Here is a 14,203-nt window from a genome sequence, read left to right as displayed (position 1 = left end):
TTTTCAGTTAAAATTATGAAAGCGTTTCTAATTTCTTCCATTCTGGCTACATGGCCTGTCCACCTGAGCCTTCTACACTTCATAACCCTAATAATGTTAGGTGAGCGGTATAAACTATGCAATTCCTAGTTATGAATTTCCTCCAATCCCCATTTTCATCCCTCTTTGGTCCGAATAATAATAATAATAATAATAATAATAATAATAATAATAATAATAATAATAATAATAATAATAATAATGCGTATTATTATTATTATTATTATTATTATTATTATTATTATTATTATTATTATTATTATTATTATTTTCAACCTCCCGTCGTTCTCCTATCAATCTAGCAACGAAAGGCGTTTACAACTTAGCAAACGTGAAGCGAATGACAAATTACACACCGAGTGCTAATGTAATACAACGTCACGAATTGTGTAAGCAAGCTAAAAAGGTCTGAAACAATTCGTTTCCGATTTTTGCAGTCGTTTTTACGTCTGTAAGATGACATGTTTAATATTAGTTTCTTTCTTTCTTTCTTTCTTGTTCATTTGTTAGTTACTTCAACGCTAACTGTAACCTCTATCATGCGTCTTCCTCAACCAAAAAACGTACCAATTTTATTTCCTGCAGTGTTTTCGCGTCACTGCTTTCGAAATGGGGAGGGGGAGAGCACACCTGCACATTTCACGCTTGCGTCTGCTCAATGCTTATCATCGTGCGAATTTCTGGCCAGGCTTGGCCATAGGTTTTTTGCCATCATGTGTGGTTGGCAACACTTATCGGATGCAGTGGAAGAAGCGAAGCTAGCAGCACCTGTGCTCACCTGTTCTTATCTTCGCTCGTGCCCGCTCACGCTTTGGCTCCGGGAGCCAATTCATGGACAGGCCTGGTCCAAGGTGAGTTTAAAGGCAGTGCTTTTACATATTGGAAATGAACTTCCTTCAATTCCTGTAGGTTATGCAGTTCATATGAAGGAATCTTATGAAAACTTGAAACGTTTACTTCAAGCCATTAAATATTACGGTTTTCAGTGGCTCATTTGTGGTGACCTTAAAGTAATAGCACTGTTGCTAGGTATGCAGTTAGGGTATATAGAGTATTGTTGCTTTATATGTGAATGGGACAGTAGAGATCGTGGATCTCATTACCGCAAAAGTGATTGGAGTACCAGAGAAACTCTTTAGCCGGGAGTGAAAAATGTGCAGCATGAACCACTGGTAGATCGTAACCGGATTTTGCTTCCCCCTCTACATATTAACCCCATCAGGATGCCGCGGTCGGCAAGAGGGATTGCCGCCGTCGACGGTGGCAGGCCGCCGGTAGGCAACCGGCACCCGTCCGCGGCGGCACGACGATCTGCTTGTTCAAAATTGCCGACCTTTTGCCGAGGCGGCAAGCGGTCGAAAATCGTAAAAAAAAAAGCCCTTTGCCGACTCTTTGCCGACTGTTGCCGACCGCCAGAGTCGGCAAAACAGTCGGAAAGACCTCTTTCCGACCCTCTGCCGACTCCTTATGCCGGCCCCTTTTCGGCGGCGGCGCCGGCGCATTTACTGCACCTTTACGGATCTTTGCCGACTGCTCGGCAAGGCAACTTTCCGACGGCGGCGCCGGCGCATTTAATGCTCATTACCGCTGTTTGCCGACTGCTCGGCAAGGCAACTTTCCGACGGCGGCGCCGGCGCATTTAATGCTCATTTCCGGCTGTTTGCCGACTGCTCGGCAAGGCAACTATTCGGCGGCGGCGCCGGCGCATTTCATGCACCTTTCCGGCTGTTTGCCGACTGCTGGAAAGGACCTCTTTTCGACGCCGGCTTCCCGATTCTCCCACAGGCGGCATCCGACTTCTTGCCGCCGTCGAAAAGTGGCCCTTTGCCGACTGGAAATCAACGCTTCAGGAAGGCAAAATTTTCATCAGCTTTTACATTAGTCTTGCCTAAGTCTTCCTCCATGTTATGATTTCTTGACAAGGAGCACCCTTGCAAGTTCTTGAAGTATAAAATACTTGCATTTTTTTGTGTGTCCCAGTATAAAATTTGTTCCTTTTTGCTGTTTTGCAGCACTCGCAGCCAAAAAAGAAGAAATTGAATGGGACATGGAAGTATTATATACTTTCAGAACTAGCAATTGTGCCCTTCATGAGAAATCATAGCACGGAGGCAAACTTAGGCAAAGCTACTGTAAAAGGTGGTGAAAATTTGGCCTTCCTGAAGGATTGATATCCAGTCGGCAAAGGGCTACTTTTCGACTGCGGCAAGAGGTCGGATGCCGGCTGTGGGAGAATTGAGAAGCTGACATCGAAAAGAGGTCCTTTCGAGCAGTCGGCAAACAACCGGAAAGGCGCATAAAATGCTCCGGCCCCGCCGGTGGAATGTTGCCTTTCCGACCAGTCGACAGACAGCAGAAAAGATGCGTAGCACTGCAATGAAAATCATGGCGGATTCCCACCAGTAATGTTGCACTCGGTACATACGCAGTACATTTCTACAATTCTCAGTACGGTTTAAGTGCTATATAGAGGGAAAGTATCTGTGAATGACTTACAAATGCTTAAAAGCGACCTAAAAATAACAACTGAGCAGCTAATAATGAACGTTAAGAATAATTCAATTAACATGTCTGTGGGCCTAATGTGAAAAACTTATAACAGTCAGTACATTTTCCCCCTGAAAGCACATTTTTCACTATCACGACTACTAGGAACAACACTGTTCTATGCAATCGAAATTTGCTACTTGCAAACGCTTTCTTCGAAAAAAAAAAAAAAAAAAAAAAGCCGCAGGAATCCGTCGGAATACGGTCTTTTCAGGTTGTCGTTTTCCCATCAACTATTGGGAAAAGAATTTTAAAGGTCAATGATTTTCTAATTTTTTTAAAGTACAGGGGTCACACTCCCAATGGAAAATGAGATTTAAATAAAAATTAATGAAGTAAAAATTATAAATAAAAATACTGTAATAAAAGGTATATGGTGGCGGAGAGATTCAAACCGAGCCTACACGAAAACAAAAGTTACTAGTAAACAAGAAAAAGGTGGACAGTAACCAAGTTAGTTTGTCAATATATGGAAAACAGAGACGTGTGTCCAATCAGTCAAGCCAAAAAGGTTAACGAGAGAAGGTGATAGCAACCTTGCGTTACAGGTTAATATTGCTAGGTTACAGTGTAATAACTCACAGGGGTACGGTAACGGATCACGTAGTTACCACTATCAATCATAGCCTGTAACCGGTAACCTAGTTACTATGTTGGAATAACCGACTGCTCGGTTAATGAAACAGGGTGCATCAACTGCAGTAACCGAGTATTTTGGTTAATATAACATATTCAATTACTGAAAGTAACCCATTTACTGGGTTAAAGTAATACGGTAGGACAAAAGTATAACCAAGTAGATCGGTTAATATAACAAATTAAATTAGTTAAGATAACATATTTACTCGATTAATGTAATAAGGTAGGGCAAATGTTTAACCGAGTAGATCGGTTAATTTAACCTGTTCAGTTAATTGAAATAACCCGTTTACTCGGTTAATGTAGTAGGGTAAGTTAGTTCTAGTAACCGAGTATCTCGTCTCATATAACCTCCTTTCTTAGTTGAACTAACCATGACTCAATTTGCTATAACCTCTTTTGCTTTGTTGTCCATATATTGACAAAGTTTCCAGGGTTAAAATTCTGTTTAACCTTTCTGAAGGTTAAAAGTTTATGCCCAATTCAGAATTGTTCTCGCTTTATAATTTTTGAACCACTTAACGTAGCGATGTGAAATAAACGTTTATGTACAAAACTAAATTTTTCTCTAGTTTATAAAACCACATAAAGTGACGTACTTCTTTTCAATATGAATCTGAGGACGGTGTCTTATACAGAAAGGTAAAAGCATTGTTTAGAATGGTTCAGAATGAATAATTGGAAATATTAATTAATAATAGTATAGAAAAGGATTATCAATGCAATGCGAAATGGTAATTCCTTAATTTCCTATAGTAATTTGCTAATTGAAATTTGAAAAATTATTTCGGCTGCAACATAACAGATTTCTAAAAGTACAGTAGAGGGTCTATTTAATAATCCATAAAATTGTTACTACCTTTCTGTATCATTTGAAGAAAGACAAAAAATGTATAGTTTTATAAAAGGGAAAGAATTTAGCTTTGTGGAATGGATTTGTTTCACGTCAAACTTAAGTGGTTCAACGGTTTATACTGGAACACATTTCTGGGTTCGACATAAAATCTTAACCTTAAAATCAATACAAAATTTTAACCCTAAAAAATATAAAGCACTTCATAGCCCTGTGAAATATAAAGCTTTTATAGTCCTGTAAAACACAGTAGAACAGGAACTCCGTCAGTTTTTACACATTGTGAACAATATGAAACAATTGAAATAAAAGCAGAACAATTTTATAAAGAGTCATGACACTATCCCACCGCCCTTAACGTGAATTCTACTTTCCATTTCCATACTGCAGAGTTTTTGATATTCTGTTCAATTTACTGCAAATAGATGGTGGATATAAAATTAACTCGAAAAATTATTCACAGAGTCAAATAAACTAATTAAAATATAATAATACTGCAAAATATAAGTTATCCGTATAGCTCAGCCGTTTGGGATTATGTGTATGAATCAAGCTTCAAATACTGGCCACAATGTTAAACATTTTTCACTAGCAATTCCACGCCTGCGTCTCTGAATGTATTCATTTTCTTATACTACACTGAAAACAAAATGTCTCTGCATTTGTTGTAACTTTGGTATTTAAAAAAAAAAAAAAAAAAAAAAGTGGCCGGAGCGATCACTTGTCTGCTTGTCCGGCTATGGTCGTAAGTGTGGGGCAATAATTTAAAATCCCCGATACTAATGCATCATGTATGTATTGTTGAAACCAGGGTCAAGGGCGCCGATCCTGGAGGACCTAGCCCCCCCCCCCAAAGCTCATGTGGGCTTCCTCGCATTGTATTTATGAATATACCATATCTATATATATAAAAGAGAACGCACAAATCCTTTGTTACCTCATCACGCTAATACGGCTGAACCAATTTCTTTTATTTTTGGGGGGTTATTAGGATTTGGACCCTAGATGGTTTTTATCATATCACTTTAATTTTTAATTACCAGTGTCTTGAGATAATTGACCATTCAAGTGTCCATAACGTACAAATCCTTTGTTAGTTATTCATCATAGGTAAAAATAAACGTATTTATATGCAACCCGCATGACCGTGTCACTCGGCGGGTTAACATAAATGACAGGCGCTATAATGTTAACATTTACTGCAATCACTTGAAAGCGAAAAAGTAAAAATTATCTAAGTAACAAAGTTTATTGCGTTCCGGGGTGACCGCAGCGAAGCGGGGTGAACGCTGCTAGTTTGGTATAATTTGAATGCAATTTGTCTTTAAATCCCTATGTATGCCTTTTGCATGTAGATGCCCCTCCCCCAAATTTACAGAGAAATCGGCACCCTTGGCTAGGGTACAGCTTTATTGCACCCAGGGGTAAAAGTGGATTTGAAAAGGTAGGGAGACGCATGGATTTACCCGTACCTATCTTTGCACATTGTAATTAAGTTAGAAAGTGGGGGGACGCCACGGATATATCCTGGAAGCGAGGGGACGGCGTCCACCCGCATTCTCCACACTTTTACCCCTACTTACACCCATGACTATATTCGTAGAAACCAAACACTGAAATGCACCAAACACAAGTTCTAACGACTAAGCTATCAGTTCTCACTCTATGCCTTAAATATTTATTTAAATACACTTTAAAAGTGGAAATCATATTAAGTTAAAATAACAATTAAGTAAAACTAATTGTTCATTTAATTCGTTTCTATATGATTTATACATTAATTGTATACAATGAAACAGAAAAATGTGAGACAATAATTTATATCGTAAGTGAAACAGCCACATGTACAGCATTCTCATAGTGCATACCCATTATATAGAGAAAAAAAGGTTAATGAAGTCATTTACATCAAAAATGAAATGGTTTACCATAATACTTTGCAAAGATCCTTTGTTTTAAAGGAATTCTTTAAGAGAATAAATGAAGGGAAGATCACAATTTTTTTTTTTTTTTGGTCTATATTAGCACTAAGAACACACCAAATTGTATTAACAAAATACAATGCACATCGTATTAACTTAAATACATTAGCCTATGTAATGAACCTTATCATTCAGTAGAAGTTATATGTAATATACCTTCGGATGTACTACAATTTTTTTTCTAACATTGAGTTTTAACACAGATAGCCTTCATACAGTATGTAAAATCAGAAAAGTATTTTTTGTTTGGTATTCTTTTTATATGTACCTTTAACAGCACTTCCCCAACCTCCAAACACATCCTGGCTACGCTACTGCTCTCTGTGGGTCTTCTTCCATTGCAACACTTCCCCTTGCTGCCAGAAATAAATGAAGTATCTAAAATAGAACAAATATAATGCTTTGTAAAATATACTCTTCAATGTGTACGGCGGTAGCACATCACGTATATTTATTACAATCGAATATATACTTCATCACACCAAAACCAAACCAAACTACACAGTGTAATAGACCTTGTTGCAATGAACCGGCTTCAACGCTATATGTTAGAGATTGCAGGAACTACGTCTACCTGAATGACGAATATGTAGTCAACCCATTGTGTTACCTGCCTCCACAGGTGTACCGGGAAAATTCTAGACCAAATGGCCGATACGTCTTTTATTTAAATGATCCCAGTATACATCACGACGCTGGGTAGATAGCGAAAATTTGGGGTACTCCATCAGGGGATTGAACCCGGGACTATACATACATGAGTCCAACGCTCTAAGCCCTAGACCAGAGATCGTCAACTGAGTGAGACATTTTTACATTCTTCGGAGCTAGTGGGCAGCGAGATTCATAATTGTGCATTTACCTTAAGTGAAATCAGAGTAGCTAACTGAGTGTAAAACGTGTTTGAGCTAGTAGTCACAAAAATGAAAAAAAAAAAACTTTGAGTTTTACGTCCCACGGTTATGCCGGTTAGGCTAAAGGAGACGGTGATAATGAGAGATGACTGAGATGGTGGAATGAAGAAAGTGGGAGGAAACGGGAGAACAACGAGAAAACCCACGAGCACGGTGTTTGTGCACCACAAAGTTCACTTGGCGGGAGCTGGGATCGAACCCGGGACCCCAAGCACCAGAGATGAACGCTCTACCACTGAGCCACCGCGCACCCTCTAGTAGTCACATTTGAAGCAGAAAAAGTTTTGGCCCTTTGACGTACTGATTATTATTTCAATTTTATCGTTTGTAAATTAAAGCACGGGTTCTCAACTTGAACGGTTCTGAACTAAAGCACCGATCCCAGACCAAGTGAGCTTTGTAGTGAGCAAGCACCGTGCGCATAGGGTTTTCTCGGAGTTCTTCTGTTTCCTCCCCCTTTCTTCATTCCACCATTTCATTCATTTCTCATCATCACTGTCTACATTAGCCTCAGTGCGTGATCGTGAGACGTTAAACTAGATATTTCATTCTTAAAATGGAAGCAATCATTTGCTTCTAAATTCTCTAATAAACATATTAGCTATTTATAGTATCTAATTTTAATGGATGTTACAAAATGTTTACAAAGCAGCTTTACTATGACAGTGATACGCGAAGAACACGGAGAACCGAATAGACTGATAAGTTACTTTGATACAAATCAACATTTAAAAATGTACAAGAAAACCTGTAAGAGTAATCAAAACTATAGTCACTGATGAAGAATTCAATTACGTCGAAACAGTTCACTTTTACTTAATCTTTATTACAACAGTACGGTCGCCCCCCCAAGCGAGAATCAAAAAAGAAAAGAAATCCTACCATATATCCAATGGTAGGAATCGGAGTTTCTTGAGAAATCTCTGAAATATTACATTGAAGCTGCAAGTTAAACAATAAATCCCTAAGTCCCTCACCAGATAAAAAGATGTATTAAAATATTATATTATATTTAGTGAAGATAGCATTATATTGCTTTGAAATAGAACTTCGATACGCGTCAGGGTTTTGCGACACTATTGTATTGGCAATTGAGAATTTTGTATTCGGCTGAATTCAAAATATTACATCTTAAAATAAAACCTTGTTAGTGGAACAAATAAAATGCACATATACTTAAATAAACTACAGGTAAAATCGATCAGGTGGGCAAAAATGATACAAGTTTCAAAACAAATACATTTTATGTTCTCCTAGGAGTCAATTTGAGTAACATATCTAAAACACAAACCATCTGTAATAAGAATCCATACGAATGAACATAACTTTGAGAAACGCTATAAAAAAAAATCACAAAACTATAACTTTACATTTGTTCGTTTGTCTGCCGAGCTCCTTTATGGCTAAGCGGTTAGTGTACGCGTCTTCGGCGTGGGTGTCCCGGGTTTGCTTCCCGGAGGGAGCTCACGTGATTCCGATTCCACTTTAATCAGTAGGTCCCGTCTTATATAGCCTCGCTGCTGAAAGGGACGTTAAACACAAAATCAACTCAACTTTCGGCCTTTTAAGTTAAAATTTTCAGAGTACAAGCACGAGACACTCTAAATTTCCTGTTTAGATTTTGGCGGCATACCGACGTAAAATATCAAAATGGCGGCCATTTTGTCAAATGAACGAGTATCTACGCTACGAAGCGCAATTTTCAGTCTTTTAAGTTGAAATTTTGACGGTAGAAGCACAAGATATGCTAAATTTGCTGTGTAGATTTTCTCGGCGGTCCAATGTAAAAAAAAAATAATCAAAATGGCGGCCAGTTTTTCAAAACGGCAGTGAGTAGAAAATTGTTGCAAGTTGTGACAATGACAATATTGAAATATAAATCACATTTTAACACTTTTACCCCAAAGACATTGAAATATTTCGAAAAAACCCGATTAAACCCGAAATAACACAATTAAACCCGAAAATACCCGAAAAATAGGCCCAGGTGGTTTTGGCTTTTTCAAAAATGCCCGGGTTTTTTCAAACCCTCGTTCATGATGAGCTTTTCTCCTCAAAAAAGTTTTAATAGTAGTCGCTAATGGTTTTCTACAGATGTTAATGTTAAATTGTTTAATTTTTTCAAACTTCCGATGTCCAAGTTTTTGTACCTACACATCGTGAAACGGTGTCAGGAGAAAGGGTTAACACTCGGAAAATGAAAAATTTGAGTTTTACGTCCCACGATTATGCCGGTTAGGCTAAAGGAGACGGTGATAATGAGAGATGAATAAAAATGGTGGAATGAAGAAAGTAGGAGGAAACGGGAGAATCCCGAGAAAACCCACGCACACGGTGTTTGTCCACCACAAAGTTCACTTGACAGGAGCAGGGTTTGAACCAGGAATCCCATGCACCAGAGGTGAACGCTCTACCACTGAGCCACCGCGGCCCGCAAAAAATCAAAATAAGACAGTCTGGTGCAGGTGTAGTTTTGGTGCACTACATTTTGGAAGATTTACAGGTAAAATTCAATACTTTCCGTGAAAAGACATGTTTATAAGGAACGAATTTCTACAGGTAACTTAATTACATACAATGTAATACAACTGTATCTTAGGTTTACTAATGTTAAATCATTACAAGTGCTTTACGACGAATAAAACAAATGAGTGCATATGAAAAATGGCTCTATTAGATGTTATTTTCCACGGGCGGCTTATTTCTGCACCGTGTACACCGGCATCATATTTCTGCACAGTGTGCAGAACCTGTATTTTGTTCACAAGTGGAGAGTTACTAGTATTGTTGAAACTTGTATTATTCTCAAAACGCACTTCCTTCCACTACCCTCACTTCTGCGCATACATACTATCGCTGACGTGCCTGCTCCTTTCGGACGTATTCCCTCGCGGGCTTACCAGCTTCGCCCTTCTGACTCGGTTCGATAGCATTCGTGCTATTTAGTGGCCACCCAGCACAGATTTTTTGTGCTTTTTCGCGCTGTTTGTATGATAGACATCTAGAAGCCTTATTTATACGCAAATCGTAAAAGAATTATAGTTTTTCAACAATTACTTCTAGAGGTCCCCTTGAATTTTATTTATGCCAAGTAAAATATATTCCGCCCATTTGAAACCGACTAGGGGACAATAAAAGAAAATGGGGAAAGAATTATAATTTTTCAATTTTTTTTAGTATTGCGCCACAAGTAAACCTGTACACAAGAGCGTTTAACGACTACCTCATTTCTCTCTCTCTCTCTCTCTCTCTCTCTTTTTTTTTTAATTGGAAGTTTTCGCTCACATGTGAAACAAGTCCTGCAGTATATAATCTAGTGGATCTTATTAGGTTACTAAAGGTACACTAAATACTAGAGAATACTAAAGGTACGCAAACCTTGTCATGGCACAAGCATTATGAGAAATTGTCCACGTTTCTCTAACCAGGGAACTGTACGAATGGGGTACTCGAGTTGCCGGACGAGGTGCATCATATGTGAAAGAGGATGTAAAATGATGCCCATATGTAAAATTGCAGCGGCTGAGGGCAACATGGACGAGCGTGAGAGGCGGAAGAAGTGGGACCTACAGTGGGACTTAATAACACAGAAATAAGCAGAATCAAACGTTTCGCTCACGAATGGTGAAAGAAATGCATGTCAAATGTATAGGAAGTGGAACATGAGAAGAGGTGCTATATTCTGAGGGATATGGACATCATGGGCGCCATCTTGAAAGTAGCCATCTTGAATTTGAATTCAAAATATAAAATGAAAAGTGGGGCATGCGGTATATCAATTAAGACTGAAATTTTACCAAACAATGGACAAATTGTCTGACTATAGGCGGCAGGATCGTGATGGGGAAATTAGGTCTTATGAAAAGTTTTGTTAAGAACATGAACCAAGAGGATGATGCCTATAAGTACCTAAGAGGACAATTCCCTCGATTAAGTGATGCCAAAGTTAAAGAGGGTGTGCCCATAGGGCCACAGATTAGGCAACTATTCAAAGATTACAATTTCGACGAAATTCTCCAAGGTGAGGAGAAAGCTGCGCGGGAAAGCTTGGAGAGTGTTTGTTCACAGTTCTTGGGAAGACACCGAGCAACAAATTACAAACAACTGGTAGCAAAGTTGTTATTGTGCTACGAAAATCTTGGTTGCAATATGTCTCTGAAACTCAACTTTCTTCATTCACATTTAGACTTCTTTCCCGAAGATTGTGGAGCAGTAAGTGACGAAAATGGTGAGCATTTCCATCAAGATATTGCAGCCATGGAGATGAGATATGAGGGAAAGTGGAGTTCTAACATATTGGCCGACTACTGTTGGACTATTGCAAGGGATGCTCCAGATGTAACCTACAAAAGGCAAGCCAAGCAAAGACTCTGAAATAAACATAATCCTGTACAAGAGATCACTTGAAACTTTTGTCTACATTGCAGTGTAGTTCTTACACAAAAAGGTATTTGTACATATTTTTCATGTTTTGATGTTAATACTGATTTTTATTACGGAATTGTTAATGTTTAACTTGACTACGGTTACTTTATTTTCTGTATCGCTGTGAAACTGGTATATGTGCAATTTTGAAAAAGAAAGTACAAGGGTATAGAAAGCTATAGGTTAGGGTACTTCTTAACTCCCCAGCTTATCACATCACAGTGAAATAGATGAAAAAAGTGAAATGTAGGTTTTTATAAGGACTTAGCTTAAATGTTCTATAAATATTAATACATTTGTATACATACAGCTACTGTTGTACAACCGCGTTGTTTTTCCACAACCTGACCTATGAAAATTTTTCTATTATCATTTCCTTTCATATTATGCTTAAATAAATGTAAAAATCGCAATTTCAAAGAATTTACATACTTTCGATCAAAATTTGTTGAAGAGTGTAATCACAGGCCGTTTGGACACTACGAGGCTTCTTTTTTGAAAGTATGGGAAAATGGTGATGTGGATTTTGGTAAAAATGATTGAAACTGTTAAATGTTGTAAATATTGTGATTCTGACATGTGAGACAATCTTAATTGGCACAACCACTAACACTTACCGTTTGGCCACTACCAGTCCATTTTTTTAAAGTAACCGAAAATTTTGGCGGAATGAATTTCGGTAAAAGTGACTAAAACTGTGATATGTTGTAGATATTCTGATTTTGAGAAAACGTCTTAACAGTGCAAACACTAATCGCCGACCGTTTGGATATTCCGAGGTCAGTTTTGAATGTAACCGAAAACGGTGATGTTCTGGATTTAGGTAAAAATGACTCAAACAATGATATGTATTGTGATTATGAGAAAATGTCCTAATCGGAACAACAAATAATTTCTTACCATTTGGCCATAACAGGGAAACTATTTGAAAGTAAGGGAAGATGGTGACGTTCTGGATTTCGCTAAAAAATGACTGGAACTGTGTAATGATGTACATCTTGTGATTCCGAGAAAAGGTCTTAATTAGCACAATTACTATCACCGACTTTTTGGCTACTACCTGGCCACTTTCTTGAAGGTAACCGAAAATGTCGATGGTCCATGGCCTGGACTTCGGTAAAAATGACTGAAAATTTTATATGTTGTAGACACTGTGGTTCTGAGAAAAGGTGTTAATAGGCACAGCGAATAATCACGGGCCGTTTGTATACTACGAGGCCAACTTTTTGAAAGTAAGCGAAAATGATGATATTGTGGATTTCGGTAAAAATGACTGAAACTGTGATATATTGTAGATATTGTGATTCCGAGAAAAGGTCTTAATAGGCACAACCATATATCACTCACTGTTGGCCACGAGGCCACTTTTTTGAAAGTAAGCGAAAATGGTGATGTTCTGGATTTCAGTAAGAGTGACTGAAATTGTGATATACTGTTTATCTTATGATTCTGAGAAAATGTCTGAATAGACACAGCCAATAATCGCTGGCCGTTTGGGCACTGGTAAATGTGTGGATTTAAGTAAAAATGAATGAAAGTATGATATATTGTAGATATTGTGATTCTCAGAAAAGGTCTTAATAGACACAACCACTAATCACTCAACTTTTGGTCAAAATGAGAGCACTCTAATGAGAGTAGTCGAATATGTTGATGTTTTGGATTTTTCTAAATAAAGCTGAAACTGTGATATGTTGTAGATATTGTGATTCTGAGATAAGTTTTTGATTTGCATAACCACTAGCCACTACGAGGCCACTTTTCTACAAGTAACCGAAGATTATGATCTTCTGTATTTCGGTAAAAATGACGGAAACTGATACGTTCTATATCCTGTGATTCCGATAAATGTCCTTAATGGGCACAACCAGAAGTCGCAGTCAATTGGGTCACTATCTGCTCAAATTCTTGAGAGTAACAGAAAATGTTGATAGTCTGGATTTCGGTGAAAACGACTGAAAATGTGATATGTTGTAGACATTATAATTCTGGGAAAATGTCTTATGGGCACAGCCAATAATCTCTGGCCGTTTCAACACTACAAGTCCACTTTTTTTAAAGTAACCGGTGATTATGATATCCTGGATTTCGGTAAAAATGACTGAAACTGTGATATGTTGAAGACATTGTACTTCTGAGAAAATGTCTTAATGGTCAGAGCCAATAATCACTGGCCGTTTGGACACAACGAGGACAATTTTTTTGAAAGTAAGCGGAAATGGTGTTGTGGATTTAGGTAAAAATGACTGAAACTGAGATATGTTGCAGATATTGTGATTCTGAGAAAATGTCTTACCGGAAATGGTGATGTGGATTTAGGTAAAAATGACTGAAACTGTGATATGTTGTAGATATTGTGATTCTGAGAAAAGGTTTTAATAGGCACATCCACTAATCACTCAACGTTTAGCCACAATGAGGACACTTTATTGAAAGTAGTCGAAACTGTTGATGTCTTGGATTTTGGTAAATAGAACCTAAACAGTCATATGTTGTACATATTGTAATTTTGAGATAAGTTTTTAATGGACATAACCACTAATCACTGTCCGTTTAGCCACTAAGAGCCCACATTTTTTAAAGTAACCGAAGATTATGATATTATGCATTTCGGTAAAATGACTGAAGCTGTTGTATGTTGTAGATATTGTGATTCTGAGAAAAGGTCTTAGTAAGCGTAAGCACAAATCACTGAAAGTTTGGCCACTATCTGGTCACATTTTTGAGAGTAACTGAAAATGTTGATGGCCTGGATTTCAGTAAAAATCACTGAAACTGTGATACGCTGTATATCTTGTGATTCT

This window comes from Thermobia domestica, chromosome 9 (genome assembly GCF_964235325.1).
Source record: "Thermobia domestica chromosome 9, izTheDome1.hap1.1, whole genome shotgun sequence".
NCBI classification, from domain to species: domain Eukaryota; kingdom Metazoa; phylum Arthropoda; class Insecta; order Zygentoma; family Lepismatidae; genus Thermobia; species Thermobia domestica.
This window is presented reverse-complemented; position numbering follows the sequence as displayed.